General features: G+C 50.3%; 1 protein-coding gene across 1 annotated transcript in view; it reads right to left on the reverse strand.

The window, feature by feature from the left end:
• LCK (LCK proto-oncogene, Src family tyrosine kinase) overlaps positions 1-16,959 on the reverse strand; it is a 39,823-nt gene extending 22,864 nt beyond the window's left edge. Inside the window, exons 1-2 of the mRNA XM_074976315.1 lie at positions 15,969-16,959; positions 15,432-15,473 (exon numbers count right to left, since the gene is read on the reverse strand). The gene's annotated coding sequence lies outside the window, so the exon portion shown is untranslated. The remainder of the gene's footprint in view (positions 1-15,431; positions 15,474-15,968) is intronic.
• Between the last annotated feature and the right edge of the window lie 599 nt (positions 16,960-17,558).

A 17,558-nucleotide genomic window follows, 5' to 3' on the forward strand; every position in this document is an offset into this window, starting at 1 on the left:
CGGTGCACATTAAAAAGATTCCACACATGGATGGAAACAATTCGCATGTGGGTGGAAAAGATTAGAGGGAACAACGATGATGCGCACTCACCATTCTCAAGGGTTTCAACTCACACAACCGGCTTCTCTGATAGTTCTCTGAAAACATCCACGCAGTGTGCCGCGGCAGTCAGTAAAGCAAATAGGATGTTAGGAATTATTGAAAACGGGATAGAGAATAAGACAAAGAATATCATACTTCCCCTATATAAAGCTATGGTATGCCCACATCTTGAGTACTGCGTGCAGATGTGGTCTCCTCACCTCAAAAAAGATATAGTGGCGTTAGAAAAAGTTCAGAAAAGGGCAACTAAAATGATTAAGGGTTTGGAAAGGGTCCCATATGAGGAGAGGCTAGAGAGACTGGGACTTTTCAGTCTAGAAAAGAGGAGTTTGAGGGGCGATATGATAGAGGTATATAAAATCATGAATGGTGTGGAGAAAGTGAATATTGAAAAGTTATTTACTTGTTCCCATAATATAAGAACTAGAGGACACCAAATGAAATTAATGGGTAGTAGGTTCAAAACTAATAAAAGAAAATTTTTCTTCACACAGCGCACAGTCAACCTGTGGAACTCCTTGCCGGAGGAGGCTGTGAAGGCCAGCACTCTAACAGAGTTTAAAAAAGAGCTTGATAAATTTTTGGAGGTTAGGTCCATAAATGGCTATTAGCCAAGGGTAAAGTATAGTGCCCCTAGCCTTTAGTCAAAGGCTGGAGGCAGATGGCAGGGGACAAATCGCTTGATCATTGTCTTCGGTTCACCTCCTCTGGGGCACCTAGCACCGGCCACTGTCGGCAGACAGGATACTGGGCTGAATGGACCTTTGGTCTGACCCAGTTTGGCTGTTCTTATGTTCTTCTCATACTAAAGAGTTGGTCAAATGGTCAAAATTGCTCCAGCAAACAGACCAGCCTGGGCCCTGCGTCAGTGACAATGAAAGCCAAGGTGCTTTCACAACTGCACCCTCAGGAGCGTGGGTGGTATGTACGTACAAACGTGTGGGATGTGCAAACAGCCTACGGGGGTGTCCAGCACTGGCTGACAGTGGAAACCCCCTTTTTCGCGCTAGCTGTATATGCTGCCTAGGAAGCCTTCCCACAAACACTGAGCACAGCATGAATCAGGGGGAACGCCACATGGTGAGTCAGCCTGGAAACGTCAGCCCACAGCCATGGAAAAGCCAAATTTAGGGCACCTCCCTCTCTCACCATCCACACGCTAAGCACCATGCCAAGAGTCCCCGGCTCCCTTTGAAAGCCAAGAAGGGTGAGTGAGCACAGAACCTCACTGGTGATGGGCCCCAGGGACTTGAGGCTGCCCTGAGCTATGTGCAGAATAATTTTATGTGCACCGAGGGAAGTGCACATGTGCACCACCAGTAGAAACAAAACTCATCTCGGAGGCGTCCCAGTTAATTGTGATGGTGATGGAGACACACTGAAGCTGACTAAGAGGTGGCGCCTTTTACAGAGAATGTTGGCTTCATTCATTTCAGATGGTCCTGTAAGTGATGCTGGGAAGACGAGGGGAGAGCCCAGTGGCACACAGCTCTCCCATGTCTGCAGTGGCCTGGTAATGTTCTCTGGGAATAGCAAACGATGGCCCAGAGAGACTAAGTGACTTGCCAGAGGGCATCTGTGGCAGAACAGGGAATCAAATCTATGTCGCCCTAGTCCTAAATTCACCCCAGGTACAGCCTCTCTCTCTCTCTCTCAATGCTTGCACCTTGCATGGCCATTTGCTGCTTGCACAAAACCTTGTCACTAACTATATGAGAGCCAACCTCTCTGCAGCTCTTGCCCCCGCAACAGCCTTCTTCTCATGAGATCACCCTAGGTTTGCCAGTCCCCCTCATTTAACCCAGGCCCCGGCTTCCTGAGTTCCTTCTCCCTCCTCTTTCATTTGAAAAGAAAGAAGTCTGCTTAAAGCTTGTCAGTTGTTACCAATGAGTTTCACAGCAGCAGTTGGTAATGCACCACTCCCCAGCTACTTGATACAGCATGAAACACACAAAAGGAACAGGCTGAAAAGCAAGAGAAGATTTGACTATCCACTCAGCCAGACTGGTTTCACAACAGCATAGTTCCACTTGCACCACCGGCGATGAAAAGTCAAGCCCAGGGGCTTATTTTCCCTCTTGTGCACTAGTTCCCACCCTGGGGTCTGTGGACTCCTGGGAGTCCATGTGGGTATAGCAGTGGGGTCCGGGAAAAAACAAAAGAAAAATGATCATAGAAAATATTTCCAGTACAGCACTATCGCCCGATCTGGAGAAGTGCATCTGCCCCATGAAAGCCCATCACCTAATAAATTACTTTGTTAGGCTTTAAAGTGCTACATGACTGCTGTGTTGTTTTGTTAGGATACAGACTAACATGGCTGCCTCTCTGTTACTATTCATAGAAAATGAGTTTTAAATAAATTGGAAGGTTACAATCAATGATTATTTTTAAATTAAATCTCTTCTAATAACGTGATTAACTGCTGTTCAAAAATCTATGCTGCAGTTTCCCCCTTTTCATTTAATAAAGTGTACCTAGCATATAGAATTGGTTTTGATGGGGGTCCACGAATGGTTGGTTGGGTGGGGGGGATGATTGGCTGTCTGCGAACAGTTTGCAGGGAGCAATTGGGGGTCCACACAAGTGAAAAGGGTGTGAACCACCGCTCTAGTGTATTTCATTTCTTCTAATCTGAGCCATTACTTGTAATAGCAGTAGGGGAAAAGCACAGACTGAAACGTGGCTTGCGACTGTTTCCCTTTAACTTCACACCTTCATTACTGAAACTGGCAAAGTATTTCAGGCTGAAGCAGACAGACAAGCACCCTAGCTGGTGTAGCACCACTGCCAGCCAATTTCAATATTGACAACCGAGAGCGTTCCAGAACCATGAATCAGATCTTTCAACATCATGCAATTGGTTTAAAAAATCACAAGGTTTTTCTTCTTTGCCCTTTGAGTTTCTGAGCTTTCAGGGATCACGTCTTTCACATTTGCAGGCTTTTTCCTGCCACTGTGAGAACTAGAAACCTATTAACTTATCAGCTTTTTGTTTGTTTTTAATGAAACCTCAGCTTCCCAGGTAATATCAGGATTTCCCCACCTGGGCTTTAAGAACACTGAATATGATGCAAAAAACAGTGAGGAGTCCTATGACACCTTAAAGACTAACAGATTTATTTAGGTATAAACTTCTGTGCATAAAAAAAACACTTCATCAGATTCATGGATGCTGTGTCCGTGCCTCTGATTGAAGTGGTTTTTACCCACAAAAGCTTATGCCCAAATAAATGTTTTGGCAGATACAGTCTAACACAGTGATCCCTCTGACACTAAATATCAGGCGACTTGATATAAAATTGTAAGTGTTGACCAGGGCTACCGCTAATTTTTTCTTCCATGAGTGGAATAAATTTTATGTGCACCAAAGCATGTGCAGATGTGCACCACCCATAGATACACAGGCTGCCGGCTGTGTGCGCTTTGCTTATCAGCTGGGCAACACCTGACTGTCTCCTGAGGTTACAGAGAACACTAGTGTTGGTCATGGTCCAACGGGCACCAGCTGAGGTTCTGGCTTGGGAACTGTTTTTTCCCAGGCTGTGCTGAGTCCCTGTGTATTCTGATCAACTTGTCAAAAGCAGCCACTTATGCTGCAAACTTCCTTTCCAGGGAACCCGACTGGAGGCACCTGAGACCAGACATTCAGGGGTGCTACTGAACGTCCACAGCTGGAAATGACGTCAATGGGAGCCGTGCGTATGCCACACCAAGGCCCAGGTGTCTCCAGCTGGGGGGCTCACAATCAGAGGCTGCTTTTGAAAACTCTAACCTTGATCTGTTATCAGCCAGTGCCTCTGTTCTAAGACAAAGTGGTGCAGCTGTGCACAGCACTCATTCGTCATTGTTCTCCCCACCCCCACCCCCCTTTTGCAGCCCTGTGCTAAGGTCTGATTAAGCATGCCGCACGCAGGGGCAAGGAGGTGGCTCTTCAAAGGCACAAACAGCAGTTAAGCACCCGACGCTCAGCAACTTTCAGGGGCGCCCAGGCACCTGCTGCCTTTTGTGCCCTTGAAAATCCCTCCCCCTGCCCCCAGCATGATGGGCAAAGATGGGACACTGCAGCCACGGGCTGAGCTGCAACTAAGAACTCTCTCTCTGGAGGGTCTTGTTCGCATGCTCTGGGTCCAACTGATATTCATAGTCAAGGTCAAGAAGGAATTTCCCCCCAAGTCCCATCGGCAGGGATCTTAGAGTTTTTTCATCTCCCTCTGCAGCATGGGGCAGGGTGGCTTGCTGGGATTATCTGGCTATATTCTCGCTCTTTCCTGATCTTTGCAGATGGCACCCAGTTCGTTTGGCCACCCGAGGTTTGTAATACCTTGGTCTGATTCTGGTGGCGAGGTGACTGAGGGGTGTTTAAAGACCCATGAGCTACAGGAGTTTGGAGAAGATGGCTAGTGCCTTCTAGCCTGAAACTCTGTGACTTTAAAAACTCCCCTTTTACAGCTCCATTGCAATTAGGCACAGAGAGGGGAAACAAGCTATGCACATAACAGAAATGAATCGCTAATAAAAACCTGGGAAGCTGCTCTCCTGTCAGCTGGGAGACCCACGCAAGGCCTAATGGAAATTAATTGGATGAATTAATTAATTTCTATCTGTTGAACCTCTCTAGTACAGCACCCTCAGGACTTGACCGATTCCAAACCAAAGAATGTGCTGGACCACAGAAGGTCAATATTGCCTAGCACATTACCAACACTTCCACCACTTACTAGGCTCTTAGAAGGGGTAAATTACAACTAATTAACAGCACAGAACACCACCAAGAGCCAGAACTAGTGGCTATAAACAAACATTATGGGACCCCAGGAAGCTAGGCCACAGCCGTGATAAGTGGTCATCCAGCTAAATAAAATCATGCCAGATTATGGAGGTTGCTGGACAAAAGAGCTCCAGATTAGAGATGTTGGACCTGCACTGATTTAATTTGAGATCAGACCACTGATGATATAGAGTGGAGAGATGTCAACTCTGAATCCATGGGAAAGCAAGAGATTTTCTGAGCTGCCAGCTAAGGTCTACTGAACCAGTAATGGAGACAGAATTAAACATTAACTCATATTTTTAACTCTCTTCTGTTTCTTTTCAAAGGGTTTTGTCCGTTTCTAAATTCTCCTACACATTTGTTTTGTGGGAAGAAACTCAAACTGGCTCCAGAGCAGTTTCAGAAGCCTCCTTCGTTTGTACAAATCATAAAGTCAGAGAAAGGCAGGACTGGAAGGGACCTGGAGTCCTCCAGTCCAGCCCCCACCGCTGAGACACAACCAAGGAAACCAAGACCAGCCCTGACAGGTGTTTGTCCAACCTGTTGTTAAAAAACTCCAGTGACGGGCAGTCCACAAGCTCCCTTCTTGGGAGCCTGTTCCAGAGTTTAACTACCCTTAGAACTGGAACATTTTTTCCCTTATATCGAACCCAAATCTGCCTTGTTGCCCATTAAACTCATTACTTCTGGTCTTACCTTCAGGAAATCGGCTGCTCAGTTGTTCACAGTCCTCTTTGACGAGCAAGTCCAGCCTTTTTAACCTTGCTTTAGAGGTCAGCTTTTCTTAACCTTTTGTCATTTTTGTTGCACTCCTCTGCACTCAGTTGGTCCCCATCTTTCTGTGGCGTGTGGCACTGAGAATTTGACATAATACTCCCACCGAAATACCCCCAGCGCTGAGCGGAATGAGACAATTACCTGCCGTGTCTCACAAACAACTCTTCTGCTAAATCGCACCCAGAACGACATCCACCTTTTCTCACAACTCCATCGCCTTGTTGACTTGTATTTACTTTGTGCTTCGTTATTCCTCCCCGATCTCTTCCAGCAGTCGTACTACCTAGCCCGGGGACAGCCAATAATTTTTGTGGGGAGGGGGCACTCCACAAATATTGGGACACTGTCAGGGGCTGGCTCTGAGGCCTCAAGACGAAGAGGCAGAGCTGGGGGAGGCTAGAGAGAGAGAGAGAAACTCCATATGGGGGAGATTCTGGGTGGGCCGTGTGTGTGAGAGAGAGAGGTGGCTGCTGGAGAAATCTTAGGGACAGTGCACTGCCTCTTTAAGAAGCACTTGTTTGGGTCACCACTCATATTTCAGGCTAGAGCAGCTCTCCTGTGTGTCCCTCTACCTGCGGAGATGGGGCCTGGGGGCACCCTGACATCTCCCCCACCCACTGCCCTCTTCACAGCTTGCAGGAGGTTCTTGGGAGCAGCTCGGCTGCGGGACAGAGCAAGGTGTGGGGAAGGGCAGCTGAACGCATTTTGCTGCAGGTGCTGCCAGCTGTCAGTACACTTGCTCTGCTAATCAACTGGGCAGGCCGGATCGGGCCCACAGGATGCATTTTGCTCACCCCCCCAGCCTAGCCTGTTATTTCCCCCTGTGTAGCTGATTTTTCCTTCCTAAGTGAAGTCCTTTGCACTTGTTACTGTTGAATTTCATCTCGTTGATATCAAGCCAATTCTCCATTTTGTCAAGATCAGTTTAAACGTTGATCAGGTCCTCCCCCGTGCTTTCAACCCCTCCCAGTTTGGTGTCATCTGCAGATTTTATAATTATATTCCTCATCCCACTATCCAAGCAAAACTGACTAGTACTACCAGGCCTAGGGTTCACCCGTGTCACTGTGGGACCCTACTAGACATGTCCCCCCGAGTTTGATTGGGGACCATTGATAACTACTTTCTGAGTATGGTCTTTAACCAGTTGTGCTGTCACCTTATGTTAATTTCATCCAATTTGCTTACGAAATTGTCTTGCGGGTTGGTGTCTCCAGCCTTTCCTGCTCCGCTCCCATCCCCTAGGCTGGTAACCCCGTCAAAGAAGCAAACGAGGTTGGTTTGGCCTGCTTTGTTCCTGACATATCCATATCGACTATTCCTTGTAACTCTGAGACCTTCTGAATTTATTGTTTTAATCATTTGTTCCAGTATCCTTTCCAGGTATCGAAGTCAGACTGACTGATCTAGAATGTCCAGGCCCTCTATGTTCTCCTTTTAAAAGAGAGGCTCTCGGTTTACCAATGTTCCCTCTAATTTTTTCTATCCATGGGCAGCATAAATTTTGTAATGTGCACCGAGGCATGTGCAGATGCGCACCCCCAGTAGAAACACATGCAGTTGGCTGTAGATGGCTGCGGGCACTCTGCTAGCCAGAGGGGTGGCCCCTGAATCTCTGCTGGGCAGCTGCCAAAGGGCTCAGCTTACAGGGTTTACAGGGTTGTCTGTTTACCCTTCTCTAGTACTCTGTGACTTCACCCTTCCTCCAGGAGTTCACAAAGATAATGGCAGACGGTTCCACGTTTACTTCAGCTCATTCACTTGAATACCATTGGATGAGTTCCCTCGGCCCCTGATGACCTGAATACGTCCAACTTCCCATAATATTCTTAGGCTGGGTATTTCCTATATGGGCTTGTTTACCTTTCCTCCTTGTTGCTGATATTAATTGTGTGGCGCACCCTGTCACCATGAACCTTTTTAGTGAAGACTGAAGCAGAATAGGCATTCATCTCCTCAGCCTTGTTATTAGCTCTCCGTCCTCTGAGTAGAGGACTTACGTTTTTCTTCATCTTTCTCTGGCTCTGAATGTATTTAGAGACTTTCTCCTTAGAGCCTTTAATTTCCCTTGCTCGGTATAACTCATTGGGTGCTTTAGCCTTTCTGATTTCGCCCCGGCGGCTCATGCTACCCTTTTGTAACCCTGCCTTAGCAATCGGCCGTGTTTCCAATTTGTGTAGAATTCCCCTTTTCATTCGCAGGTCATCAGAGAGCTCCTGATGCAGCCATATTGGCTTCCCACTGTCCTTCCGCTCTTTTCTATGCTCTGAGTTTGCAGTTGCAGTTGTGCGTTTCGTATCGGCTCCTTGAGGAACTGCCAGCGCTGTTGAACTCCTTCTTCTGCTAGATCAGGGGTCTCAAACTCAATTTACCTCAGGGCCAGTCTCCGTCCTCAAATCCTCCTAGTGGGCCAGCAGGCACCTCCCTCTGGCAGGACTCCGGGGCGGAGGAGGTCTCTGGACTTCCCCTGTATGTCTCCAGGACTACCCTGCCGGCTCCCCCTGCACATCCCCTGGGCCCACCAGCTGCCCCTGGATGATTTAGCAGAGTTTAGTGAAGCAGAGCAGCCGGGCAGACCAGGGACATGGCGGAGGAGAGGCACAAAAGGCTGCTTTTTCCCACTGCCATGGTGAGCGCGAGGTGGCCCAACCCCACTGCCTCCTGAGCCAGGCTCCCACAACAATAGGGTGTCAAGATTCACAAACTTAATGGTTGCGCATTCAATTATTTGCGAGCGACGGAGCGGCTGCTTCCCCGGGGCTCTGGGCAGGAGCGCTGGCAGCCGGGCTCCAGGCGGGAGCCATATTGGCGAAAGTCAACATTCACGAGGGTTCTCAGCACGGGACCTGGAGACCCTACTGTGACCCTGAGGCTGCGTCCCTCTGGGCAGGGGCGCGATGTGGGGAAGGGTATGGAGACCTCCAGGGCCACAGGGAGTCGCGAGCCGGATTGTGGTACTGTTCAGGACGTAGCTGGCCCATGGGCCGCGAGTTTGAGACCTCTGCCTTAGATTTGCTTCCCGTAAAGGCGAGTAGCCGCTGAACGCCATCGAGCGAGGACTCAGCAGCGAGCCCGGACGCACCTGGGAATCGGCCCCCTAAACTGAGGAACCCCAGCAATGCCCGCGGCCATGACAGCGAGGTGCCCTCGGTGGCACAGGCTGGGTAGTACTGACAGGCTGAGTCGGGGCCGGGGGGGGGGGAAGCTCGCCCCTGCCCCAGCTCCTTCATGGGGCCTGTAGTCATCCCGCCGACACCTGGCCCAGGGGGCCTGCAATTCTGCTGGCAGCCTGGCCAAAGATACTTCGGCAAATCTCTGGGAGAGAGGGAGGGAGGGAGGGAGGCACCAGAAGGACGCAGCAGGGACTCCATGGGGGTGCACACACAGGCGTTGTGGGGTCAATCTTCCCACTCTCTCAATTGTGGCCCGTCAGCCGTCGTCCGGGGCTGGACCCTGCTGTGTTGGAAGCAATGGGAGATTCGCCGTTGCCTGCTTTGGGTATTGGACGAGGCCCCAGGTGTGTCCCGGCGGCAGGGCCCACAGACCGCACTGCTCAACGAAGACAGCCCCCCCAGTTCTGCTCTGGACCTAACACAGCCGCCGTGTAGGTTGTGCTGTGAGGGTGTGGCCTGTACACCTGGGCGACTGAATGCGCGGTGTGTGCATGACAGTACAACTCTGGGGGGCTTGTGCCCACTCTCCTGAGCTCACAAAGAGAGGCCCAGGAGCAGACCCTTGCTCTCGTGGGGGTCAAGGGGCTCTGAGGAGACCCAAAGCTGCCCCATGTGAATCACGGCCTGACTGTGTGTGTAGAACAGGGACAGGCAAAATCCAGCCTGCGGGCCTGATCCGGCCTGCCAAACCACAGGATCCAGCCCACAGCCAAGTCTGAACCTTAGGCAGGCTCCCTGCCTTCCTTCTGCTTTGAGCAGCTGGCTACAGGGGACCCTGCCTGAGGGACCTGCTGAGCTGCTGGCCTGGAGCCACCTAGGTAAGTGCACCCCAGCCAGAGCCTGCCTCTGGCACCCCAGCCCCTCCCTTCCCACAACCCTCTGCTTCCCTTCCTACGCCCCTGCCCCAGGTCAGACTCCAAACCCTCTGCACCCCCCACTCCTGCACCCATAGACCCTCCCAGCCTCTCCACCCGTGTTCCCTGGAAGCTGAGCGCTTACCCGGCTACCCAGCAGAGAGTCGGGTGCCGCCCAGCTGATTAGCAGAGCGCCCCCAGCCACTCTCAGCCGGCAGCCTGTGTTTCAGCTAGCGGGGCACAGCCAGGCATGCCTCAGCACCCATAACAAAATTTATTCTGCACAGGGATGGGAAAAATAAAGGGACCATTGCTCTGCACCTCAATGCCCAGCTCCAGGTCACAACCCAATCTCCTGCTCCACTTCCTCCACCCCTCCTCCAGCTCAGAATTCTCTCCTGCACCTCTACACCCTTCCAGGCCCTGCACCCCAATCCCCTTCCCCAGGTCAAAACCCCTCCTGCCCTGGGTAACAAGCCAAACCCCTGCACTCCTGCCCCGGGTCACAAACCCCTCTCTGGCCCTCCACACTCCTCTTGGTCAAAATCTGCACCCACACCCCCTCCTGGAACCTGCACCCCCTGCATCCCAATCCGGCTTTCCTAGGTCACAACCTCCTCCTCCACTTAAACCTTCTCTCAACTCCACACCCCCTCCAGTAGCCCCGTCCCCTGCTCTGAGCTCCCAGTCTCCATCCCAGGCCCGACACCTCCTCCATTAATATCATGGAAGAGTGCGGCCCTGGACCACTTACCAAATTCTTGGAGTAGCCCCTGTCAAAAATTATTGCCCACCCTTTTATAGGTCTATGTGAGCTTGTGTGGACAGATGTGCCCACACACACTGCTTTGTTCTTGAAGCATTATCAGCAGTCCCTACGATATCAGTTTTAGGTGTTACTTTTGATCTAGCTGGCTGGTGAGGTGGCTATTAATGGAAGCCTACGTATTAACGAGGTTGGATTACCCAAAACTAAGCAGCTCCTCCTGGGCAAATGAGGTGGAGAGCAGTTAGAGTAAAGACGGGCTGGCAAAATCTTTGTTGCGTGGCTTGGAAATTTCAGAGCAAGTAACAGCACTTGGAAGAGTTGTTCCTCAGCAGAGATCTAGGAAGTGGAAAACACGGGGGATCAGGGTTGCCTGTAAATTGTGCACCTGTCTGGCTGCTTGGAAGAGCTTCAAATTCAGATGATTAGAAGAGAACCCAATTTTTGTTTCTACTGGTGGCACGTATTCACACATGCTGGGGTGCCCAGGGATGGAAAAAAAAATCTGCCGCACAAGTGCACAACTTACAGGGAACCCTGATCCCCAGTATTTTCCCCTTCCTAGATCTCTGTTAAGAAACAACCCTTCTAAGTGCTGTTACCCGCTCTGAAATTTCCAAGCCACGCAACAAAGACTGGAGTTTGGAGGGATCATTGTTGAACATCTATTTAACGAGAAAAGCCTGAAAGCTTCCACTCCCCTCTTCCAACAAGTTTTTATTTTGCTTGGGAATTTTTAACCTTAGAATTTCAGCTCTTGTCTCCAGTGATAGCTGAAGAACAGCTGGGTTTGTGCTACCACTAAACACCAAAGAAGTGCGAACTGAACAAGAAGGGCCTCTGGAGACAGCCATGGAGGATTAGCTTGTCCAGTAACTGGAGGACTAGCTTGCATTGGTGGTTGCATCATGGCTCTGCCCCTTTGGACACCCGCAGCCCGTAGAAACTACATGTGCTTCAGCTCAGCCCAGGCTAACTGTAGGCACAGCCTAGGGAGATTGCCCTGACTTCTGTCGTAAGTAGCACAGTACTGAGGAAGCTCTAGTTTTGTGGACGGGGGGAGGCAGTATTCCCTGTAAGATGAGTGCTTGGGTGGCCCCCCGCCTAGGAGAGATTCAAATGCCACCCAGTTGGGTAGCAGAGCGCCCACAGCGAGGCTTCTGTATTTCTATTGGTGGTGCACATTCGCACATGCTCTGGCTCACATAAAATTATTCCGCGCATGGATGGAAAAAGTTCACCCCTGTGTAGAAAAGAGTACAGGGAACTTGGATGGAATGGGAAACAATCTGTCTGGAACGGGAGGGAAAACTTGAATCTAGGCAGAGTCTGACTTCCCAGGTTGCTTAAAACTCTCTGGGGTCCGTTTGTTTCTCACCATCAACACCTACTTAACACTTTGGATAACCACTCTCTTGCTAAGTCGGCCCCTCCTTTCAGCCAAAGCTCCTAATCAGCACCAGCAACACCCACAATCAATCTTCGACCATGCCCAGGAAGAAATTACCCATATTTCCAAGGTTATAAAGGACAAGCGTCACCTATCTGTGTTTCACAGGGGGTGAAAAATCTGCACGTTGAGTGACCTAGTTACATGATCTTAACCCCTGTGTAGACAGTGCAGCCGAGAGGTGGAGTAACTAGGCAGATGGGAGAAGCTCTCTGTCTCTCTTCCTCACTTTGGCTTATTGCACCCTCATCAAAGCGCTACAGTTGACTTGCCTGAAGAAGATGACTTTCGGGCCCCTGAAGAACCCAAAAGGGCCAGAACCTGATTGCTTTGGGCAGATCTGCTTCCAAAGAGAGGTACAGTGGAATAGACAAGGTGCTGACTCCACTGTTCCCTCTAATCTTTTCCATCCTGTGCAGATGTTTCCCGTGCAGGTGCCAAATAATTTTTTTCTGTGTGCACCAGAGCATGTGTGGATGTGCACCACATAAAGAAACCAAAACCTAGCTGTGTGTGATGTGCCAGTCAGCTGGGAGGCATTTAACTCTCTCCTGAGCAGCAGCACCAGCACTCAGCTTACAGGGAACACTGCCTCGTTGTATTTTACATGGCATCCTACAGCCTGCTGACATGACAAGAAAGTTTAATGTCTCATGTCTCCCATTAACAAGAAGGAAACAAACAATCAACAGAAAAATGAAATGCACTTTCTACCTTCATGGAAGAAAAATCTGAAGCTGTCCCAAGCACCATTGCCTGGTGATAACATCAAGCATCTAAAACATGCTGCATTAGCAGAAGGCAAGAGAGGCCAAAGTCGTGTTTTTAACTTTTCACAAGAATCCTGGGCGACGGAGGAGGTGTTCATGCTGACGCCGCAAAACGATTTCCACTGAAAATCTGTGTCATCTGGGCAACACCTGAGGCTGATGAGGCTTCTTGTGGCCAAAGCTGTTTTTGCCTCTCCAGTGGTACCTTGTCGCTATGTGGCTGAACACGTGTGCTTGTCTGAGCGTCTGTGCGTATTTGCCTGTGTGCTTGTGTGAATTTGTGTCTGTGGGTTTGTCGGGAAGTGGAGGTTTGTGTCTCTGAGTGGTTGTCTGTTGGACCTACATTTTAGTATATTGAGGGGGTCCTGGGACAGTGTCAGTGGCCCCCCCAGTATATTAACATGTGTCGGCCTACCTGTGTCTGTTGGTACCTGTTTATCCATTTTTCTCTCTGGGCGCTCGGGTCTAGTGTCTAGCCTGTCTCTGTGTGTGTTTGCGTCTGAGTGACTGTGCAGTTGGGTGCTTCTCTTTGTGTGTCCATTTGTTTGCCCCTGCATTCATGTCTATTTCTGGGCACGCATGGGGGTTTTCCTCCAGTGCTTTTGTGCCAGGCCATGTGGGGAGTGGCAGGCAGCGGGTACTGTGAAAGAAAACCAGTGGAGCCTCATCTCTGGAAACATTCCAGAGTTCCTCCCTTCTGGATCCAGCCCTTCCGTTTGCAGCACTGACCCACAGGTCTGGCGGGAATAGGCCGAGCAGAACCACCTTTTAACCAGGACCACAGGTGCTAAATTTAGACACTACATGTAGTAGCCAACAATGTCACTGCTCACCACAAAAGCAAACTCCCAGCCCGGGCAGTGCTGATCAGCCCACAGGAGTGACCCTTGTCTTTCCTGTGGCTAGGCATACCCATGCCAGCTCACACACATCCTAGCTCCTCGGGTTCAAGGCAACCAACGCAAGACAGAAGGAGGAAGGACAAAGGCCCAACTGACCTTAGGTTCAGAACAGTCAAACTACTCTTTGTTTCATCATCCCCATTTCTTGCGGTGCTGGGGACAAAACCCAGCCTGCAAGCACCCTGCCTGTCGCCTCTTGGGCTGCTCTCTGCTTGCTCATGGCTCCTGGGGTGACTTTAGCGAAGCAACAAGCCCTACGGCTCTAGGTATCGAAGGCTACGTCTTAGAGAGGCACAGCAGGGCTGGATTAAGAACAGTGGCGCCCTGAGACTACACAGTCACAAGCCCCCCATGTATTAAAATATTAGCATAACATCATTATTTATGCTTTGAAATCTATTCATGCTTATTATTATCACTCCTGATGCAGAATAAAATGACACTCAGGTTTAAAATGTGAATGACAGGACCCATTGCTTTTGTTCCATTAAAGCGCATCGTTTAAACAAAATGGAGTTATGGAGCCTTGGGTCCCACACGCCTGCAGGCCCTGGGGCAACTGCCACTTTTGGCCTTTATGTTAATCCGCCACAGGGACACAGAGTTCCTTCTGCAGCCACCCCAGGCTGGAGGGAGGGCAAGCAGCCAGCCTGGCCGTGGGGCCTGAACCAAAGACGTTCCCAACACAGCTAGGGATACAATACCATACAGAGCGCTTCAGTGGCTCTCCGCGGCCGAGATGGATTTTCTCTGCCTCTGGAGATTTATGATCACTCCAGAGCTGCTCTCAGGGACCAAACAACCCAGCAGCCACCGGACTCTTTAGCGCATTTTCAGTCCGGTTTCAAGGCTGCTGGCTCAGGACGTACCTCCTAGTTTTGCTGTGGAAGCCCAGGCTTTTGGAGCGATGGGCTCATCACAGGCCCTCTCCCTGTGCATGAGAACTAGTGTGTGGTGGCAACGGGGCCGTCGGAAGTTTTGTTATGGAGGGAGCAACTCAGGAGCCCGTCCTTGACCAGCTCAAACTAAAATGAGGGCTTGGCTGTCCAAACGCGCCCCCACAGCCGACTCAGCATGCCCCAAGGGAGACCAGCAAGAGAAGCCAAGGAGATAATCTTCCTCTCTCCAGCCCCAAATGCATCACCCACATGCCATGGGGATAGACCCTTGATGGACAGACCTGTTTCCCTGTATGTACCCCAGGGACTCATGGCAGTGCCCACTTCACGCCCTCTCACCAGGTAAGAGGGTGCTGTTCTGAGGGCCATCCTTCCCACCCAGTAATGATTCTTCCCTGACCAGGTCTCTGAAAGAGCCAGCACAGCACCCTGGCAATCACTGAAACCCACCCCGGCACCTGCCCTTCTCTTACCCGTTTGCAGTGAGGTGCAGAACAGCTGCTCTTAGAATTCCATGGCTGGAGGGCAACAGCGGCCGGTCCCGGCTCACATTATCACTCCCAGCCTCCTCCTTCAGAGCTGGGCTTCCCCCTCCCAGAGGGCCGCCAGGCCGGGAATTGCACGAGTGCCTGTTCTCACTGTGTGTCTGTTTTTCCTGATTTCCTGCCTTCAGAGGTATCACAACCAAGCTTGAGAAGTCTGCTCTCAGCACTTGTTATAACCACAGAACGAACAGAGCTAATGAGAAACTCTGGGGTTTCCTGCCAGCCCTGGGCGAGTGGCTTCAGAGATGAGAGCTGCTGGTACAACGTGGCACTGAAACCCACATGGCGGGGCCTGACATTTACACAGGTGTTTTCAGGGACCCAGGGAAGCCCTGGGAGGGGAAAGCAGCTCTACAAGGGTCTTCTGTGGGGTCAGGTTGTAAAGAAAAGGGGGGTTAGAGGGAGGACTTTGACTCACGGTCTCATTGGGTGACGACCTCGTATGTCGCAGCAGCGCAGCCTAAGAAGTAAGTAAAAAAAAAAAAAAACCTTTCGGACCCTCCCACCACCTCTCTGAAAACCAGGTCCTGGCCACCATGAGGGCTACCAGCTGGTAAGTCTGTGTAGCGAGGTGCAAGCAACCAGTGCTTCTACCTGGTCCCCATTCCCCTTGTATCTGAGTGCATTGCAATCCCAAGCCCTGGCACCTTGCCTGGGGCCCCGGAAAATACATCAGGAGCATATGAGCCCTGGACATCTCTTAATGGAGACGAGGCCGGGGAGAGAGAAAGAGCTGAAAGGTTTGTCTGTCTGGAGGAGAGTTGTGCTAGCGAAAGGCCACAGTAGATAAGGCCACGTGGACTTTGACATTTGTTAAGAGGGCAGAATTGAGCCATTTTTCCTCTTAGTCCAGCCCAGAGGCGCTCTCCTATTCTCTTATTTCATGGTAGCGCCCACAGTGCTTGGTGCTGTTTGTTCCCCTAGTAAGGGATGGGCCCTGCAAAGAAGTGCTTACCAAAGAGCCAGGGTGCAAACAGAGGGCACGTGACTTGTGCAGGGTCCCAGCTGTGACCTGAACCCGTCTCTGCACAGTCCCAGTCCCCTGCTCTAGCCACTGGTCCACGCTGCCCTCCCTACAAGACAAAGCGAGGTAAACCCCAGGGTGGATCCAGCGACGCCCCATTAACCACACTAGAGGGAAAGCGTCTCTGGAAGAACACAAGGGCTTAGATTCTGTCTTTCCCAGCCAGGCAAAGGAGGAGCAAAGTCACGCAGCTTCACGTGCAGCCCTTCTTCACCCGCTCTGCATGTTCAGCTGCTCAAGGCAGCCGAGGAACCACAAAGCTATTGTCTTGGCTTGTTAGATCAAATGCGAAGCCACAGGTATGAACAGCCAGCGTAGGGTGGGGGGGGGGCAGAGAGGAAGTTGAGAGAATTAGGCCAGAGACATTTGAAGTGGGGGGTGGGTTACTGCCAGTGGGTGCTTTCCAACTACCATTGCACCAGCACTAACAAACCATCTCCAGCCTCATCACAGGCAGGCTTTGGCAGCTTGTAATTCACCTGCAGCTTATTGACCATGTTGGAGATGAGCATGTGGATGTGGTGACCAGCTGGGCTGGGCCTCTCCTCTCTGGAGAGATTCCCTCTAGGAGAGCATAATGGGGAGAGTGCCAAAGAGCCAGGACAAGAGGAAACGATTAAACCTTTTCCATGCAACTTTCTTACCCAGTAGATGTGCTAACCTGGAGCTGTGGCCAGATCCTAGCTGATACCATTATCTTCTGCAACCCTCACTTCCCCTGCAGGTGTGACAAGATCTCGATTTCCTGTCCTAAAGCATTGTGTACTGCTGGTGCTGTGGCTTTTCAAACCATGGGCTGTGAGTCCCAAGACCCACCCCAAAAGATGGCTGCAATTCAGTGGCTCCTCATTCTCAGCTATAGTTTGCAAAACGCGCTAAGAGTTTTCAGAGTGGCCAATTCATTATCAGGCTCAGAGCCATGTTAGTCTGTAGCTCCACAAAAAACAAGTGTCAGAGGAGTAGCCAAGTTTGTCTGTATCTTCAAAAACAACAAGAAGTCCTGTGGCACCTTATAGACTGACATATTTTGGAGCAGAAACTTTCGTGGGCAAAGACCCTCCTGAGCAAAGGTGCTCCAGGACTGCTTGTTGTTTTTGAAGATACCAGCTAACGCGGCAAGGAAAGCTGATGCTCCAAAATATCTGTTCATCTATAAGGTGCCACAGGATAAAAAACAAGCAGTCCTGGAGCATCTTAAAGACTCACAAATTGATTTATTAGTTAATGAGAGCTTTCCTAGGTAAGACCCCTGGGTGTATGTGCATGTGTTTCTTACCCACAAAAGCTCATTACTTAATGAATCAACCTGTTAGTCTTCAAGGTGCTCCAGGACTGCTTGTTTCAATTCGTTATTAGTATTTATTGCTGGACAATGACTGAAGTAGTCAATGTTCAAAACCACCAAATTTTCCAGAGGTGGTTCTGGTTTTTGTTATGAAGGCTTTGAAATGGACCCACTTTTTCAAAACTAGTCCTGTTTGATTTCTAAATGGAAACCACTATTGAAAATATTAGAAAGGG

This window comes from Carettochelys insculpta, chromosome 24 (assembly GCF_033958435.1).
Source record: "Carettochelys insculpta isolate YL-2023 chromosome 24, ASM3395843v1, whole genome shotgun sequence".
NCBI classification, from domain to species: domain Eukaryota; kingdom Metazoa; phylum Chordata; order Testudines; family Carettochelyidae; genus Carettochelys; species Carettochelys insculpta.